Genomic DNA, 19761 nt, shown 5'->3' on the forward strand with positions numbered 1-19761 from the left:
TGTACTGACTTGGCTGCCAGTGTCCAGTAAACAATGAGCTGATCTGCCATTAAGTTTTAGATCGACCACTGGACATTTTCCAATAGCACGCTCAAGGATTTGTTCACGTGTGATCTCCAGTTCAGGTGAGTCTATGACATGACCCTGCATTACCCGACTCACTGCAACCAGGGTTTCTCGTTTCCCAACTGACTGGAAACAGAGGAATCATCAGAATTTTTGTGTTTTTTCTGGGGTCATTGTTTGGCAACATGACCAGCAGTTTGGCATTTAAAGCATATCGGCTTACCGTCTGGGGTAAATCTTGGACCAGTTCTGGTCTTATTTGGTGTCTGGCTACTAGGGTTTTTGCTCTGAGTAGTCAACTCTTTCACAGCTTTACTGAGTTCAGTTATCACTTTTCCTTGCTCAGCAAGCACTTTTAGAACGTCGTCATCTAGTCTAGTCCCATTAGTGACTTGGTCTTGTTCTTTGGGAGTTTCCAACACATTCTCTAGATACCTTTGATTTCCTGTCTCTTTAACTGCACAGCACTGTGCTTCGGCTGTAACATTACTGCACGTCTTCCCTTTACTCCTAAACACTTTTGTGCCAGGGACTTGGTCTTCTAAGGACCACAAGTAAGCTTCCTCACGCACCTCTATAAAAGATGATGCAGGTTTTCCTCTTACATACTTTCGCAGTTCTCGTCTTAATGACAGGTCTCTGACGCCCTCAATGAACTGATCTCTCAACACTGTTGTCTCATTACCCACGGAATTAGGATGCTGTTTCCGTACAAAACTAAAGGCCTGAGATAATGAATGTGAAAATTCACGTATGTCTTCCCCCTCTTTTTGTTTACAGTTGTAAAAGTTTTGTAAAAGTTGGGAAACACTACGTTTATCTCCAAAAGCTTCTTTCAGGTAAACAAACAGGTCTTTCACAACATCACTGTCGGCTTTGCGTAAGCGCACCTCATCCAGAGCTGAGCCTCTTAATAGTGACAGCACAAAATCGAACTGTTCAGGGGCAGACCAGTTTCTAGCAGAAATGACCCTTTCTACTTCCTCAATAAACTCATCCACACTCCTCCCATCTTTGTCAATGTCACCACTAAATGGTGAAATGTGCCTTTCTCTCGGTACATAGACATAAGATCTGGTTGGCTCAGTATTTAGTGATGATATGACGGCCATGACTTCTTGTTTTCTAGCTAACTCACTTAGTTGTTGTAACACCCCAGCTTGTTCAATGTCATCATTTAGTTCATTATCCTGTCCATCACCCTGTTCCTGTTCATTATTATTCAATGCTAACTGTTGCTCATCCATCTCAACATTTTCGTCATGGTCAGACATGTTCTGGTATTACTCAGTTCACTTAAGAGTCAATAGAAATTTGTTCAGGAAAGGATAAATTGGTTTAATTCCTGAGTCCACCGGAAGCTCCTGGGCTGCTCCAAGACCGCTGCTGGGCAATGCTCTCTCCCGCCTGGAACGCGCTCTGCTCTGACGATCACCTCGGCTGAAATCCCTCACAGCCACACCAGCACAGACTCTCCAGCACCGTCCTCCACGATCTCAAACAGATGCCCCACACGACTCACCACCCAGGTCCAATCAGGTTTAGGACTTCGCCACCGCCAGGTCTTCAATCTGGTTTCAAGGCCACGTCTTCTTCACACCGCCAAAAAAAAATGTCCTCCTCTTCTGTTTTCCTCATTACCACGCCAGGGTACGTAACTAAGAGGTTTTTTCCAACTTCCAAATTTTGACCTCTGTTACAATAGCACCACTTACTGACAAAAGCAAGAATTACAACCAGTACATGAAATAAAAGCAAAACGGGTTTACAAAACATATTTTACAGGTACCCATTTTTCACCTGGTTACATAACTATTGAAGTTAACTCCAGGAGATCAATTGGGGAGAGAGCCTAAACAAATACCAGCAGTACTAAAACAGTCAAACATGAGGATGTGTCTTTGAGATGTTTATGAATATTTCTCTCTATGGTTAAAATTTTATTTGTGAAGAATCCATTAAGTTATTACTAGTTAAAGGAATACTCAACTGTACTCAGCACTGTAGCCAGGCTGACAAAGAAACCTGAGTTATGCAGATTTGTGTGTTAGCACTGTTAGCAAATGAGACCCACTGTCATGCTAAGAAATGAAGCTGCTGCTAATCAGATGTTTTGCAGATGGTACTACATAGCTGATCAAAATCTTAGGGTACTTTTCTGCATTCAGAATTCCATCAATTTAAAAGATGTCCAACTCTACCAGCTGAAATGCAGCCCAAACCATGGCAGAGCCTCCACCATGTTTTACAGATGGCTGCAGACACCTCATTGCTGTACCTCTGTCCTGACCTCCTCTGTATATACACTGACGGGCATCACTCCATCAGACCTGTTGATTCTCAGTGCAGTTCTTGTGTAATGTGGCATACTTCAGCCTTTCCTCTCTGCTTCCCATCCTGCAGCACGGGGGCCCACAGGGCACTGTCCTCTCACCCTTCCTGTTCAGTCTGTACACCTCAGATTTCAGGTACAATTCAGACCATTGCCACCTACAGAAGTTCTCAGATGATACGGCCATCATCGGATGCGTATCAGATGGGAACGACCAGGAATACAGGGGGGTCATCAGTGACTTTGTCGGCTGGTGTGAGAACAACGCACTCCAAATCAACGCCAGCAAGACGAAGGAGATGATCATAGACTTCAGGAGGAAGCCACCCCCTACAGCAATGGTGAACATCCAGGGAAAGGACATTGAAACAGTGGTCTCCTACAAGTACCTGGGTGTTCATCTCAATAACAAGCTGGACTGGAGTACAAACACAGACGTCCTGTATAAGAAGGGCCAGAGTCGACTACACCTGCTGAGGAGACTGAGGTCCTTTGGTGTCTGCAGGACTCTGTTAAAGACTTTTTATGACTCAGTGGTAGCATCTGCCCTTTTCTACGCAGTGGCCTGCTGGGGGGGTGGATGCACCGAAAGGGACAGGAGCAGGATTGACAAACTGGTGCGGAGGTCTAGCTCTGTGTTGGGATGTCCTCTAGAGTCTGTGATGGTGGTGGGTGAGAGGAGGATGCTAGCAAAGCTGACATCCGTCATGGACAACCCCCATCACCCTCTTCATGAGACCGTGGGTGAACTGAGCAGCTCCTTCAGTCAGAGACTGAAACATCCTCGCTGCAGGAAGGAGCGCTTTCGCAGGTCATTCATCCCAACAGTAGTTAGATGTATAACACATCATAATGTCTTGAGTCACTTGGACACTTTACCTCCTCTGCCATCACTTTATCCATACAGTCAGATACATTTTATTTATTACACTCACCCATATAATGCATACTGTGTATGCTGTGTACCTTACCGGCTACAAATGTATATAATATTTTGATATCTTTATATAGTGTTTTGACGTGTGTGTATATGTGTGTATATGTAAATGTGGGTATTGACACTGATATATATTTGTATATAGTGCTTATGTATATGTGTATAGTTTTTTTGCTATTTTATTTTATTCTATTGAATTTTAGTTTTTAGTTTAGTTATTTGTTCTTACTCATCCTTTTCATTTTTTCTCTGTATTGAGCTGCTGTAATGCACAAATTTCCCCGTCGTGGGATTATTAAAGTTTTTTTTTTTATCTTATCTTAAGAATGGCTTCCTAACAGCCGTCCTTCCACTGAGATCATTTCTGATGAGGCTTGAGTGAACAGCTGATGGATCAGCTGAAAGTCCAGATGCAACGCTTAGGCCCTGTGTCAGGTCTTTGCTGGATTTGTTCCTGCTTTTTTTAAGGACTCAGTTTTCAGATACTGTTCATCTGCTGTAGATATATTTTTTAGGTCTCACGCTGTTCCTGTTCTCCGTGTGTCCAATTTCCTCAAATTTTTAAAACACACACTGTACACCCAAAATGGTCAGGTACAAGGACTGGACTGGAAATGAGTGAAAAAGCAGCCAATGTCCAAATAAACACTTTGAAATACATTCAGGAAGCTGGAGAACTGTTGCTCAAGAGCACTTTAAATAAGTACAGTTCAAATCAATTCAAATATATGTAGCAACAAATCACAAACTGTTGCCTCAAGGCATCTGTACTGTAATTGTAAAGACCCTAATTATAGGAAAGCATGACTGGCTAAAAGCAAAATAAATGATGGGTGGCTCAAGACTTTTGCACAGCACTGGCAAAGTCATTGGAAAGTCATCTAGAGTCAAAGTTTGATCGAGAATTGCATTGACACCTTTTTGTGACTATGTATGACCATGGTAATCTCAACCAGCCATTTAGCACATGCATAATGTAAGAAACTGATCAGAACTCAAAACATTTCAGTGGCGCTGCAGTCATCATCAGGCCACAGAGGCTCAGAAGGTATTAAACTGTCTCAGCTTTAAACAATGAATCTTTAAAACCTGACAAGATTCTGAGAAGGGTCAACTATGCTTTCATAGCTTCAGTGTTATAGTAGTAATAAGTGATTCATGATGGGCTAGCAAAGACAACCATTCATACTCACATTCACACCTACAGCCAATTTAGATTCACCAGTTAACCTAACATATTTGGACTGTTGTGGGACATTGAAAAACCTGGAGAGAGCCCACACAAACAGGGAGAACATGCAAACTCCACAGAGAAGGCCCCAGTTTGGATTCAAACCAAGGATCATGGGCACCACCACTGCCCTTCAGTGTGATCTACACAAAATATACTGAGAAGTTGTTAGCTTCTCCATCTTTGGCTTTCAGTTTTATTTTTCTCATTTCTTGGTGGGTGTGTCTTAAATGCTTTTCAGTACAGTCACAATCAGCAGTGACTGTACTGAAAGAAAAGAAACGGTGCATTATGGGAGCTGGTTCCACAGAAGAGGGGCCTGAAAGCTGAAGGCTCTGACTCCCATTCTACTTTTAAGTATTCTAGGAACCACAAGTAAGCCAGCAGTCTGAGAGAGAAGTGCTCTGTTGGGGTGATATGGGACTATAAGGTCTTTGAGATAAGATGGGGCCTGATTATTCAAGACCTTGTAGGTGAGGAGAAGGATTTTAAATTCTATTCTAGATTTAACAGGGAGCCAATGAAGAGAAGCCAATATGGGAGAAATCTCTCTCTCTTTCTAGTCCCTGTCAGTACTCTAGCTGCAGCATTTTGGATCAGCTGAAGGCTTTTCAGGGAGCTTTTAGGACAGCCTGATAATGAATTACAGTAGTCCACCCTAGAAGTAATAAATGCATTAATTAGCTTGTCAGCATCACTCTGAGAAAGGATGTTTCTAATTTTAGAAACAAGTAAGAAGTAGCACCTAGATTAAGTGCCATAGATGCACTGCAGCAGTAAAAGTGTTCAACACACCTTTTCCATTTAAATAAACAGTCTACATTTGTCAAACTGAATGCAGCCCTCGCGGAATCTTAAAGAGATAGACAAGTATGTGACATCAAACCAGCCATTGGACTTAAAGTGTAGTAGCACCTCTTATTAGGGGCGTGGCCTCCTTGGCTGGCAGGTAGATGGTGACACAGGTAGGTGTAGCTGCTAGGTGTCTGCAAGGCTTCCCCTCAGTGAATTGGAGTCCCTGATCTGGATCTCTGGGCCACGTTTCTTGATACATGAAGCACTTTAATGGTCCTAGAACCTTGAATGGACTCCTGAGGAACCTCAGAGTGGTTTTGCTTGAATAGAAGCTCTTTAGCACAAAACTGTCTTCTGTTGGTTATATTGATAGAGCTTCTCCAGTAAATTGGAATTTCTGACAAGTTGATCAAAATTTTAACTATCCAGGTAAATTTGATAAAGATTTTTTTCAGAAACTGTAGTTGTGTTAGCAAAGAATTAAATTAGTATCTACATGGGGGGGAAAAAAAAAAATCCTAAATACAAGCTTCCTTATTCACAGCAACCGCATTTGATTTGGCAGACATTTACACTGGATGTCCTTCCCAACACAAACACCAAGGGATTTGCTCTCTTCCCAGGATCAAACCAAAAAAAAAAAAAAAATCAATATGGGTGTGTGACTCATCGAGGATCTACAGTAAGTAAAGCAGCCTGAATCATCTGCTTCAAGTAAACCAACAAAGAAACAGTAAGTTCCTCCACCATCAAGTTCACTCCATTATCTCATAATTGGATCCATGTCTCAGATGGTTTTCTTTGCATTGTGTGTCCATGAGTGTTCCTCCAGCCTCCATCTGTCAGGCTGTGTGTTCTCAGCTCAGACAGCTGCCTGAACATCGTGCATCACTTCCCATTGATGTTAAACAGACTTAACCATTTAAAATGAGCTAGTTACACCTTTCCTCAGTTCCTGTCAGATAAATCCTGCTCGAAAGTGGCCTTAAAGTGGAGGAGCCAAAATGGCTTCTTTCAGAGAAGATGAACTGAGGAGCTGAACCAAGGCCCAGTGTCAGATAAAGGATTAATATGAACCAAGAGTCATGCCAAGCTCCTCTGGGAAGTCCAAAATAAAGACATGGAGTTGGAAATGAGAATGAATGTCCTGTTCTGTTATTTCTCTGGTATTGTTGGCTATGGTTAGTTAAAAAAAAAAAAAGTGTGGTAAAAATATATAAATAAAATATCAGTTTTATTCACTCAGGGACAGTTCAGATGTCATCACTATTTTATTAATAAACCTTCAGTAAATCTGTTGGTTCTATTTAAAAGGTTCAGACTAAAATCTTTTTTAATGTAAGAAATAATTTCCATTGTTTCTGTGGTCAGGAGAATGGGACAAACTGGACTATTAAAATATTTGATGAGTTAGAGTTAGAATCCTAATTCTGCTTCTTATTTTTTTATAAATAAGCAGATTTTACCTCAGCCGAGCTTCACTCAGCTCAATCTCGTTATTGATTAAAGTTAATATGTACATGCTGGTCATTAAATGACTTAAGTGTTTGAATGTGTGCATTAGTACACGGAGTGTACAGCAGCATAAATACTGCAGTATGTTGTAGTACCGCTGCAGATGATTTTACACAATTAAACATGAACTCCACAGAAGGTGATTTCTGCTTTATTTTCAGATCTAAGCACCTCTGCTGACAACTTAACATCTGTTACCAAAAATCATTCATCTGAACTCAGATATCGCCCTGCTCGGCTCGGCCCGGCCCGGCCCGCTGTGAAGCTGCGCGCACCGTGACAGCCTTCCCGAAGCTCAGCGCGCTCACAGCCGTGCCGGACCGAGTTGAGCAGGGTCAAACCGGGTCAGACTGAGATCTCCTCTCTGATGAGGCAGACCAGGTTCTGTGGGCCGCCTCTCTTACCCCAGCTGCCGGCGGTTCGGCCCAAAAATTCTCCGGTCCGCGGGTTGTAGATGAAATCCTTCCAGGAACCCTCCTTCTCGTCCTTCTTTCGCTCCCTTTTCTCCTCTTTCGCCTCTTTCTTGTCCTCCTTCTTTTCTTCCTGTTTATCCTCCTTCTCCTTTTTCTCTTCTTTCTCGTCCGCCTTCACCTCTTCCTTCGCATTATCCTCCCTCTGCTCCTGGTTCTGGTTCTGCTCCGGTTTCGACTCCTGGGTCTGATCTTGGTTAGGTTCCTGGGTCTGGACCTGCGGACGGGACGACATGCCGATGCCGGACTAAACTGATCTGAGCTAATCAACGCTAAACACCGACAGCTGGGTTAAACCGATCTGTCGGATCTGTGAGCGGAGACCTGGCTGCGCACGCGCACGCGCAAACACACACGCACACACACAAGGACTGCTGCAGAACGAGACGCATGCGCAGCACAGCGCATAGGGGGTGAGGGTCTTCAGTGATGATGCCGATGATGCTCTGTGCTGAAAAAATCCATCCTTAATGGAGTATATCCCAGCGGTCACACGGTGAGCGGGGAACTCTGAACAGGTCGCCAGTCTAATGCAAGGCTGACACTAATTAAGAAGAATTATAATCAGTTATCTCTTGGATCACAGAATAATTATCAACAATATCACCACAGCCCTAATATCATGTAATATAAGATAGCAAAATATAATGGCTAATTAGCCATTTCATTAAAAAAAAAAAGAAGAAAGAAAGAAAGAAAAAAAAATGGAAAAAAAGGTGCTCAGAAATAAATTCACGTCAAACCGAAATTATATAATCGCACTAGCAGGTCACATGACCACTGCAGTGGCAAGTAATTGGACCAAAACAAGATGATGTGAAACACAAAAGGAGACTGCAAGGCACCTGAAAAGGAGGAATAAGAGAGAAATAAGGAGAGAATCTAGTCTACCTCTTCTGTCCTTTTGTAATATTTCATGATAAACAGCAGCAGAACCTCCTTATTTCTTTGACTCTTTCTCGTTGTTTCCTCTCTTCTGCCTCCTCAGGTGATATTTGCACAACTGAAGTCACATTTCTGTTGTAGAGGAAGACTCACCCAATGTTCTGAAGAAAGAATGAAGAGGTTCTTTAAAAGGTTCTGGTTCTGGTAGTGAGGGAGTGGTATATGATACATGATCTGAGTCCTTGCTGTGTGTGTGTGTGTGTGTGTGTGTGTGTGTGTGTGTGTGTGTGTGTGTGTGTGTGTGTGTGTGTGTGTGTGTGTGTGTGTGTTTTTCTGGAGTTTTTGTGTTTATGTAGAAGCAAGCAGTCAAAAAGTCCAAGTCCATTAAACCTGCATTCTTCCTAATGTCCAGCAGGGGCCAAGTCTCAGTCTGGCTTTGATTTCCTCGTGATCCAAACTTTTATTTTCTTCTGATCCTGACTTTGATTTGTTTCTGATCTGAATTTTTATTTCCTCGTGATCTGGGCTTTTATTTTATATTTTGTACTAAGTTGTGTACACTTCCTGCTTCAGTCAGTAAATGTGAGAGTCTGGAGGCTGTGACATCACACGACTGTAATCACACGTCATGTGATATCCTCATACACACACATTCACACATACACATAAGAACATGCTGCTCTCTCTGTCATGATCCTTCTTCACCCTCCTCTTCCTTTCTACCCTCCCTCCTTGTCAGCAGCAGGGGGAGGAGCCAGCAGGGTGAGGATGCTGTCAGGTTGCCGTGGTTTCAGCCTCTCGTTTCTTGTGGCGACCATCGTCAGGGATGTGTGTGTGCGGGTGAAGGGTGTGTGAGTGTGATTTTGTGTGTGTGTGTGTGTGTGTGTGTGTTTGAGCAGTGGTTATTACAGCTGTGATGATATATGAACACAAGAAGAGAGGAAGGAAAGAAAGGACAGAGGGAGGAAAGCGGTGTTGAAGGGTGGATGTGGATGTGGATTAACATCGCTGCAAACAAAAAAAAAATCAGTCATTTCCTCTGAGCTGCAGAAATCTGAGAGGACAACAGAAGCTTCATCATTCCATCTTTGTTCCTGCAGAGGAAGGATTGAAGGAGGGAAGGAAGGAGAGAAGGAGGACTGAAAGGGTAAAGGAAGGAGGATCAAAGGGGGGAAGTAAGGAGGACTGAAGGAAGAAAGGAAGGAGAATCGAAGGAGGGCAGGAGGGAGAAAGGGAGGCATAGGAGAGATGGAGGTAGTCTGAGTCCTTGCTGGTCCTCAGGTAAGGCTCCTCATTCAGCTTCAGTGTGTCAGTGTTTCTGTTTGTCTTCAAGCTGCTGCTGTCCTTGCTGACAGTGTCAATAAAGTCTGTTCAAAATATCCAGCTCTTTCACAGCCTGCTCGTGTTTCAGTGAAACGGCAACATTTCGCTTCAATATGGCCGCCATGTTGGGATTAGAGTAAGGGAAAACTTCTTTATTTGACTGGGCTTTTATTTTGAAGGAGCTGTCTGCCATACATTAATAAATGATGGGAAAACAAAGGTGAATACACCTGAGAAGATAAGGTCCAAATTAAAGTTCAAACAGGAAGTGATTCTGTGTCAACATGTGTGTGTGTGTGTGTGTGTGTGTGTGTGTGTGTGTGTGTGTGTGTGTGTGTGTGTGTGTTTTAAGGTTAATGTTTTATCTGAAATTTTCACAGACACAAACTGAAATGTTGATTTTTTTTCTCAAATTCAGAGAATAAGAACCAAGAAGGTTCATGTTTAAGTAAAAGAGAAAGAGAAAAAATAACATCTGTGTGTCTTTCTCTCCTTGTTTCCTCTCCTCCTCCTCCTCCACTCCCTGTGGGTGTTGTGCCAATGAAATTTCTCAGGAAGGGTAGTTTCAGACTCGTGGAAAAATGTGGTCTGATGTCGTCCTATCACAGCCGTCCTCTGCAATGTCTCATTTCAAAGAAAGATGTTGCCTGTTTCCTCCCACAGTCAGAGAGCTCCTCATTAATCTGTGATTCTCAATTAACCAGAGCTGTGGAGGCATCACTGCATCTGCCATGTGATGGACTGCTGACCTGTCCAGGTGTACCCCACCTATCACCCTGAATACTGGGATAGGCACCACACCCATGACCCAAAGTAGGCTAAGGGGTTAAGACGATGGATGGATGGATGGCTTGCTTGTCTCTTCAGGATGGAGCAAGACTTTAGACAGGGAATCAGATAAATTAGGTGAAGTGGCTCTGAAATGAAGGATTAGCATAACCTTGATCTTCAGGGTGGCATTCCCACAGACACTGAGGGTTGGAGCAGTAGAGGGATGAAGGTGCTGAACGTTATCAACCAAAAACACTGAACTAAATAAGCAGAAGTGGTGCACCTCCATCTACAGGCCTGTTGAAGCTGCAGCAGAAATTACTTAGCACTGTTGCCTGATAGCAGGAAGGTTCCTGTTTCAAACCCCCTGCTATGAGGAATCTAGTATTCCTGGGTTTTCTCGCACACAGACATGCTCATTATGTTAATCTGTGACTCTAAATGAGTGTGTGGTGGGTGAAGTGTGGTAAGATTCTTTGATGATTCTGTGGGTTGGAGTGTAAAGGAATGAGTGGTCAGCAAACCTCTCAGGACATGGAGGTTGCAGGGCCGCTGCTGCACCTCAGAGTGGGAAGGAGCTCCACCTTTACCAGATACTAATGGGGAGACCCTTAGCAGAAAATCTGAATGTTTCCCCCTCATCCTCTCCTCGTGTCTCCTCTCTCACCCGCTTACAGGAAGCATTACATCATGCTCCTTTGAGAGATGCTGCTGTTGCTAGGTTACTGCCAGCTGACTCCCTGTTCCATTTTTAGATGGATGCTGAGAAAAGGAGAGGTGGGGGAGGGGATCAATAGAGAGAATTCAAAGCAGTACTTTATTTAAAAGTCAGGGAAAACAAACATGAAGCCTTCATGATGACAATGGGCAAGTTATGACACACGATCCTCGTGTTCCGAAAATGTGAGAGTGAATATTTTAATAAATTATACAAAATGTCAGAAGTGATGTAAAACCTTTGTGAGCTTTGATTGACTCTTGAATCATTGCTGGTTGAAAAAAAAATGCATGCTGGGATACTTGACGATGACACAGAGAATGAGAACATGTTTGTGAACAGTGAACTCTGTGGTTAAAGTTAATCAAAGGGGAAAAAAACATTAATATTTCTGATCTGAACAATTAAAGCTAAATCTCTTTAAATATTCATCAGTCACTGATAATGATGGTGCTGCTCTGCATGTTCACTAAGATTCTTCCGAAAGAATAAAGAAAACAGTTTATTTTTTTTCAGACTATTGTGTTTGTTCGCATCACTTCACAGAGGATTTTTGAATGTCTTCCAGGGGCCAGAGCAGGCAACATTCAGGGAACTCTGAAACTGCTGGCTAAGGCTAAAAGTAGATTTTGTAAAATAATAATTCACATCAGCAGTACTGACACCTGGTTACACCAATCGGAGATCATTAAAATTAATACTGAATCGTGTGTAACTTTGCAAAAACAATGTAGTTTTGGGGGTTAATAAATTTGACCAGGAGTGACATGTTTAGCTGCACGTTCTCCTTAAATTGCTGTCTGTCTGAGTGGTGTCCAAAAGAAAGATGTGGGCTTTATAGGTAATTGGGAAAGTTCCTGGGGAAAACCTGGTCTTGTTAGGGCAGAAGGCATCCATCCCACTTTGGATGGAGCAGCTCTCATTTCTAGAAATCTGGCAGAATTTTTTAAACCCCTCTAAAATGTGACTATCCTTGGTTAAGAGATAAGATATGATAATCATTTATCTAGAGATGAGACCGGGAAGCAGAGTTGCAGTCTCTGTAGTCTCATGCCTCTCTGTAGCTTCTCCCCCTGCCATCCCCCCGAAACTCCATCCCTATAGAGCAGTGCTTCTCAGTTATTTTCTGTTATGCCCCCTTAGGAAGAAGAAAACCTTTTGCCCCCCCCCCCCCCCCCCCCCCCGCGCACACAGACACACACACCCACACACACACACACACTCTGCGGGGACGGAGCCTGCTCTATGCTGTGAGTAGGCAAAAAAAAAAACGTACCCCATAGAGCTATTACTTACTGCGCACACTCTGACAATGAGAGCGCCACTGCCACCTACTGTAGTGGGTGTGCAATTACACTTTATTCTAGTACGGCAAAAAAAGTATGTTCCCCAGGGTTGTTATTTTTCTAGTTTTGTTTTGGTCTTCCTTATTCATCTTAGTTCTGGCTTTATCACTTGTGGTTTTCTAGTTCCCTTTGTTCCTGTCTCCCCTGTGTCTGTGCTTCTCTGTCTTTTTTCCTGTGCCTTGGTCCTTGTTTAGTTTTCCTCTGTGCATGTACCTTGTTAGGTGTTTCCTGTTTTATTTTGACAGTCCTGTGTTCCCTGTGTGTTGTGTGGAGTTTTGCTTCCTGTGTTTCATTAATATGATTTTGTCCACCTCCCTCATGAAGGTGTGGTTTTGTCCTGTTGTCCGTTCAGTTTGAGTTTTTGTTTCAGTGCCATTCATCTGCGTTTACTTTCACTTAATCTACAATAAAGTCACCTTTTAAGTTCAGTTTTGCCTCTGGAGTTCTGCATTTTGGGTCCACCCTGCTGGCATTGATTCTGAACAGAAATGGTGAGAGGACCATGCCCTGTGGTGCCCTTGTGCTGCAGACTACCTTGTGTTTCCCAGTGTTCAATGTCAGGTCTGCATCTCTGTTCCCTTGAGTCACTTCCTGTTTTATTTTGACAGTCTCGTATTCCCTGTGCTTTGTGTTTAGTTTTGCTTCCCCTTTGTCATTAGGTTCATTTGTTTCACCTGTTGTTTCCACTCTCCCTGATTTCTTTGTGTGTATTTAAGCACTTAGTTTTTCTCTGTTCTTTGTTGCGTCGTCATTGTTACCCCCAGTGTTTCCCCTCTTTGCTGTGTGTTTTCTAGTTTAGAGTTTTGTTTTTCTATTTTCTCCCAGACTTGGTGTATTACCTTTTGTCATAGCCTTGGTATAGATTTCGGGGTTTTTTTGTATTTTGTTTTTGCTCTTTTTGCCTTTTGCCAATAAAGCAGTTTTTAGTTTAGTTCTGTCTCCCGCATCCTGCATTTGGGTCCACCCCCTCCCAGCACACAGCCCCCTCCGTGACAAGCATTGGAAAAGTCAAAGAACATGACTCACCATGTTCCCCACCTGCTCTAGGTGAGAGAGGGATCTGAGCAGCAGGTAGATGACAGTGTCATCCACCCCGATGCTGGGCTGGTAGGCGAACTGCAGTGGGTCCAGCGCTGGGCTCACCAGTGAGCGAAGTTGGTGCAGGATGAGCCTCTCCATGGTCTTCATCAGATGAGAAGTCAGGGCCATAGGTCTGTAGTTGTTGTAGCTCCCTGGGGTGTGCAATCTTTGGCACTGGAACTACGCAGGAAGTCTTCTATAGTTCAGGAACCCTCTCCAGATACAGGTCTAGGGTCCCTGTGGTGGGAAGGGATGGATCCAAATGCAGGATGCAAGACAAAATTAAACTCAAAACAGCATTTATTTGCTGAAGGCACAAAGGAACAAAAACACAAAATACAAAAATCAGAATCTCAACCAAGGCTACACTAAAAGGCAAAACAGTAAGCCTGGGAGAAAGGAAAAATCAAAGTACTAAACTGTGGAACACACAGCTAAGGGGAAGGGTAACACTTTATTTGAAGGAGTGTACATAAGACTGACATGACAGTGTTATAAACATGACATAATGTTTATGACACTGTCAAATGCATTGACAACCAAGTCAATATTTCCTCTTGCCTCAAATGTAACAAGTAGGACCACTTATAAAGATGTCATTAAGTGTTATTACACTGACAAATGCTCATAAATACCCTAACCAAAAATATGGAGATGTCAAGAGATACTCCTATTGAATTTGCATAATACTTGCTTTATTTGTTCTTGCTCAAACAAAAGGTTAAACTAGGAGCACAGTTTCAGAATGAACACTTTGTACTGTAGGATTAAAAAAAGATTACTTGTTCTTCCTCAAACAGAGGGTTCAACTTCCGGTTTAGCATATTGCACTTCTGAAATATTGATTAAAAAACTAAAACACACTTATTCTTTAACTTGAAAAAAAGGTTGTTTCAACAGTCCTAATTCTAAGTGTACTTGTACATTTTTGGAAGGAGTTTTCCACTTCTCTTTTTTGCTGTAATCGTTTCAGCCATCTCCTTTGTTATAGCCTTCCTACAACGCTCTGCAAACTGTGGCGGGGTGAGCTGGGTTACTACAGTAGTAATCTTTCTTCATTACCTTTGACGACAATACCCAGCACCATTGTTCTAAAAGTTGCTCTGCATATCATCATCAGCTTTAGACAGTTAAATAACAGGCAACCTTAGAGTAAGAAACCCTCTGTGTGGCAGGCAGGAAGTGGACCCCAACGTAGATGAGGTAAGATGAATATTTAGCCTTTATTTGGCGTGCGCAGAACAGAAACAGGTGCAAATGCAGCAAAACAGGAAGATAACCAGACATGAATTCCGAGAACTAAAGTGGAACACAGAAGGGACACAGCAGGGGAGCGAATGACGATGACGCGACAACAGGCTAAGAAAACACCGGACCTAAAATACACGAGGATAATGAGGGGAGTGGGAACAGCTGGGAAACACAGAAAATACTAATCATAATGACAAGACCAAGGGAAATAAAACTGAACATGACAGACAGAGACCAAATGACTATCAAAATTATACAGGAAGTCAAACGGGGGAACAAGGATGCAGAACTGACACATGGAACACAAGGAACTAGAAATAAACTGAGGACAAGTATAAAATGATAACAAAAAACACTGGGCCACCAGCCCAGGACCATGACACTCTGATTGTAAAGAAAGTCAGTGATTGTGCTTACTTCTTGAATGGCTGTATGAATCAGTGTGTTTCTTGGACTTCTTCTTTTACCCAAGCAGTCTTTCTAGAGCCTGGAGGTGGTGGAGGAGAGATGTCTATAAGCAAAGGTTTACGACAAGATGGTCACACCTTTGAAAGCTGAGCAGAGCACCATTGTGAGCACATGCCATTGTTAATAATGGGTTTCAGGGTGCATAGGTGGAGTTACCACATTCTATCTGAAAGTCACTTAAAGAGATTGATCCCTCAAATCTTGTCACGCCAGAAGGTAAACAAGGGGGCGGACCCAGAAGCAGACTCGGTAGACAGCGTTAACAAACACAAATCACTTTATTAATCACTAATCTTACAAACTCTAAACTGAAAAATGCATCTTAGCAAAAATGAGGTGAGCTGAAAACACTGGTAGTGAAACGAGGTGGACACAGATATTTCACGGGCTGCTCGCAGGTGGATACCAGGGCGGCGACTGGCAGGTAAGTTATGTCTAAACAGAGGGAGAGGATGATTAATGTATGGGAAAGAGAAGGGACTGTTCAGAACTAACGCTGAGGAAGGAGATGATGATGATAAATGGCTTACTCGGGATTCACTGTGATAGAGTCCTCGAGGAAATGGTGGTGTGGACGGTGGTGTGCCAGAATGAGTCCGAGGGGAGGCAGGCAGGCTGACGGCTGGAGAGTCCGTGGCACGAGCAAAACCCTGGAGCGAGAATGTCAAAAGAGAGACGTGACAAGAAGGTTCCTAAAGGAATACAAAACTTGAAACCAAATCCAAAGTCTCACGAATGGAGGCTGGCGGCTAGTTACCCGACTGCAACGTTAACACTCTGGCGGAGACAGGAGGCTCGAGCTGGTCCTTAAAAACCGGAGGGATTGTTGATGAGCTCCAGGTGTGAAGGTCGCTGCGGAAATCACCTCCAGCTCCGCCCTGCAGGAGGAGGAACTCAGCCGCCCAGCCTACAAAGGAAAAAAGGAACACCCCACAGCCACACCATAACCACCCGATCCCTGACAAATCTGAAGTATATTTAAAATTACATGTGCGTCAACTTGGTTTGCAGTAAACTTTGTCTCTGCACCCCTAAAACCATTGCTTCCTATGGCTCTACAATGATGGCTTTTTGGTGTGCTGAGTAAAACACCTCTCAGTGAGCATGAGTATCTGATTCTGCACTTAAAAACTCAACTATTTTGCTATTAATTGTATCACCACTGTACCTGACTTGCCAGTAGATGCAGGCGCCGCAGTGGCTTCCTTAATTTGGGTTAGAAGGAAGTCTGTCATTTTTCAGCTCCCTGTTGGCCTCCTCCAGGTATTTAATGTGGTCCTCAAGGTGTTCTGTCTATCCATCTTACTTTGTTGTTTCAGTTTGATCAACTCCATTGACCCTGTTGGTGACCCTGCACATATGCAACTGTGATTTTAATTTTAATTCTCCCTTTATTTAAGTTAATGTAGCCTATTAATGTTGTTATTCGGAATGCATCATTTAATGTATAGTTTGAGGCACAAGAGTTCATAAGAAAGTGTATTATTATAAAATTATTTTCAACCAGATACAATGGCTTGTGGATGTTTGCAGGAGGCTTATTAATAAATAAAGAGATTGAACATCAGTTTGACATATTTTACAGCCACAGCCCAACCTTTAGCTGCCTAAAATATAACTTATTTATTAACTGTGCTGGTGGCAGTTGTTAATTTCAAGTCATTAGTAAAATAGTAAGACAAAAATTACTTACATAATTTCCTTGGGGAATGTTTCATCTTCTTCTTTGTCTTTGGGCGAACAGTGACCTCTTCTATATCTCATGGCTCATCCTCGTGTGTCTCCTCCACAACCTGTAGCATGTCTTCATCAGCTTCCTTTATCCCACCACCATATGTCCTTTTGCTGTAATGAGTCTCCATCTGGCTAAAGTTAGCAATGCAAAGAACACAAGCACTGTCACATCTCCTAAATGGCTTTAGTAAAACACACAACAGGTAACTGACTTTGTGGTTTATAATTTGCTAAATTAAAATTGGAGGAAAAAAAATAATTGCCTGCCTTTGAAACACGTTTACAATTAAGGGCTAACCTTACAGTTATGGAGTTTGATAACTTTAGCTAACGGTAGCTTACAGCAAGCTAGCATTAACTTAAATTGCTGAAAGCTAATTTTACCTAGAGACAAATACTGTCAATATTTTGTTCTCAAAGAAAATCTAAATTTAATATTAAGCATACCTCATATTATGGGTGATTTTCTTCTGTTCCCTTTTACACAGCAGATCTGGTCGTTGTACCTTATGATAGGCAAGCGCACAAGATGAAGGCTTATTATTATTATTATTTCAGGCAAACTGCGTGCCAGTTGGTGGATTGCAGCCTTTCACTGGTGGAGATGGCGTATTGCACTCCTCAAATCAAAACCTTAAATAAAGTCTTGTTTCAAATACAAAGTTCATAATTGCTTTGTAGACATTTTGCTGGAATATTGAAGGACCAAGTAGATTCAGATGTCGCTTGAATGTAAGGTATACATAAACAGATTGGGATCGCTATTCTGTCTGGTAACTTAAAAGAGCGACGAGGATGTACTTCCGGTTCTAATATGAAAAAAACGCCTAAAAGCGCAATGTTACAGTGACCACAGACCGTAAAAATAATGGCAACGATTATTACAAGGACTTCTTAAAACTATTAGGCTTCCTGATACTAAGAAAAACAAAAGATGAATAGTGAAATGGACGCAGAAGTGGGGTATTCTGAAGAGGAGGATGAACTGTGCAAAATGCCAGCGAAGCATGCAGCTGATAAAATGCGATCGCAACGATGGGCTGCGGTGGTAAGTAGAAGCAAGGCTCTAACACTAAATTATTATTATATGGAGTATTGGTGCCACGCTAAAAAAAATAAAAATATAATAAAATTGCGAGAATCAAGTCACAATATTATGAGAATAAGGTCGTACGAGAATAAAGTCGAAATAATACAAGAATAAAGTCGTATTACGACTTTATTCTCGTACGATTTTATTATTTTATTTTCTTAGTATGGCCCTAATACTCCGCCATACTAAACAGATAACTGTTAACTTTCATTATCTTTTGTTACTGAAGAAAATTAGTTGCTATCACTGTGTAACGTATGAAGGAGTACGACGGAGTATTAGGGCCACATTTAGAAAAAAAAATAAATCGTGCATTTTGAGAATAAAGTCAAAATTTCGAGAAAAAAGTCGAAATAGTATTTTGAGAATAAAGTCGAAATACTATTTCGAGAAAAAAGTCGAAGTCGTCATTTCAAGTCAATTAACGGCCGCGGCTGCTATACCCTCTACAAAATGCCTTGGGTAGATGAAACAACTTGATCAGCTGTCTTAGGGGCTCTACACACGGGGAGCGACGTCGCTCCCTCTCCATTCATGGAACTTCTGCGAAGCGATTGTGGCATCCTTGCACAAGTTCCATAGGAAATGAATGGAGAGCGAGCGACGTCGCTCCCCGTGAGGCGAGCCCCTTATTGTGACTTGTGATTCTGAAAATCCCCTCTGTATTGCACGAAGGTGCATTCATCGAAATCCTTGCATCTAACCATTGCCAGTTTGTGTGGTTTTCCTTCTGAGCCGATGCAGCTTTCTGCACATCTCATTACCATCCTCATAGTTATCACTCCATTGTGTTTGTGTACTAAAAGAGAAATAAGTTCCGATTCTTAAGTATAGCTTCGCTAACTCATAATACAAGACATTCTGGAGGTTATAGTAGACGTGGCATGGCAGGTGTTTGACTTGAAATGACTTAAAGTTGAAATACTATTTCGAGAATAAAGTCAAAATTTCGAGAATAAAGTTGAAATTTTGAGAAAAAAGTCAAAATAGTATTTTGAGAAAAAAGTCAAAATGTGCAGATTTAAGTCGTTTCAAGTCAAACACAATGGAGTGATAACTATGAGGATGGTAATGAGATGTGCAGAAAGCTGCATCGGCTCAGAAGGAAAACCACACAAACTGGCAATGGTTAGATGCAAGGATTTCGATGAATGCACCTTCGTGCAGTACAGAGGGGATTGTCAGAATCACAAGTCACAATAAGGGGCTCGCCTCACGGGGAGCGACGTCGCTCTCTCTCCATTCATTTCCTATGGAACTTGTGCAAGGATGCAACAATCGCTTCACAGAAGTTCCATGAATGGAGAGGGAGCGACGTCGCTCCCCGTGTGTAGAGCCCCTAAGACAGCTGATCAAGTTGTTTCATCTACCCAAGGCATTTTGTAGAGGGTATAGCAGCCGCGGCTGTTATTTGACTTGAAATGACGACTTCGACTTTTTTCTCGAAATAGTATTTCGACTTTATTCTCAAAATACTATTTCGACTTTTTTTCTCGAAATTTTGACTTTATTCTCAAAATGCACGATTTATTTTTTTTTTCTAAATGTGGCCCTAATAGTCCGTCGTAGTAATGTTAGAACATAGCAGAAAATAATGTAAATGTTAGGTGTGATTTAACGCTGGTTTACACTGCTGTATTTTAGCATATCGCAGCATTACTGTAGAAAAACGTGGACAATCACAATAGTGTGTTCTAGCTAAGTGGACTTATCTTACTTTGTAATGTAAAATATGAGATTTGTCGT

At 42.2% G+C, this 19761-nt stretch overlaps 2 protein-coding genes across 3 annotated transcripts in view; one reads left to right on the forward strand and one right to left on the reverse strand.

Moving 5' to 3' along the window:
• Positions 1 to 7327, reverse strand: part of LOC115790635 (sodium/potassium-transporting ATPase subunit beta-3-like) — a 31885-nt gene extending 24558 nt beyond the window's left edge. Inside the window, exon 1 of the mRNA XM_030744493.1 lies at positions 7279 to 7327. The gene's annotated coding sequence lies outside the window, so the exon portion shown is untranslated. The remainder of the gene's footprint in view (positions 1 to 7278) is intronic.
• A 1721-nt stretch (positions 7328 to 9048) lies between these two features.
• Positions 9049 to 19761, forward strand: part of nyap2a (neuronal tyrosine-phosphorylated phosphoinositide-3-kinase adaptor 2a) — a 55273-nt gene continuing 44560 nt past the window's right edge. For both annotated transcript variants that reach the window (XM_030743584.1, XM_030743583.1), the window contains exon 1: positions 9049 to 9512. The gene's annotated coding sequence lies outside the window, so the exon portion shown is untranslated. The remainder of the gene's footprint in view (positions 9513 to 19761) is intronic.

This window comes from Archocentrus centrarchus, chromosome 13, assembly GCF_007364275.1.
Source record: "Archocentrus centrarchus isolate MPI-CPG fArcCen1 chromosome 13, fArcCen1, whole genome shotgun sequence".
In the NCBI taxonomy this organism is placed as follows: domain Eukaryota; kingdom Metazoa; phylum Chordata; class Actinopteri; order Cichliformes; family Cichlidae; genus Archocentrus; species Archocentrus centrarchus.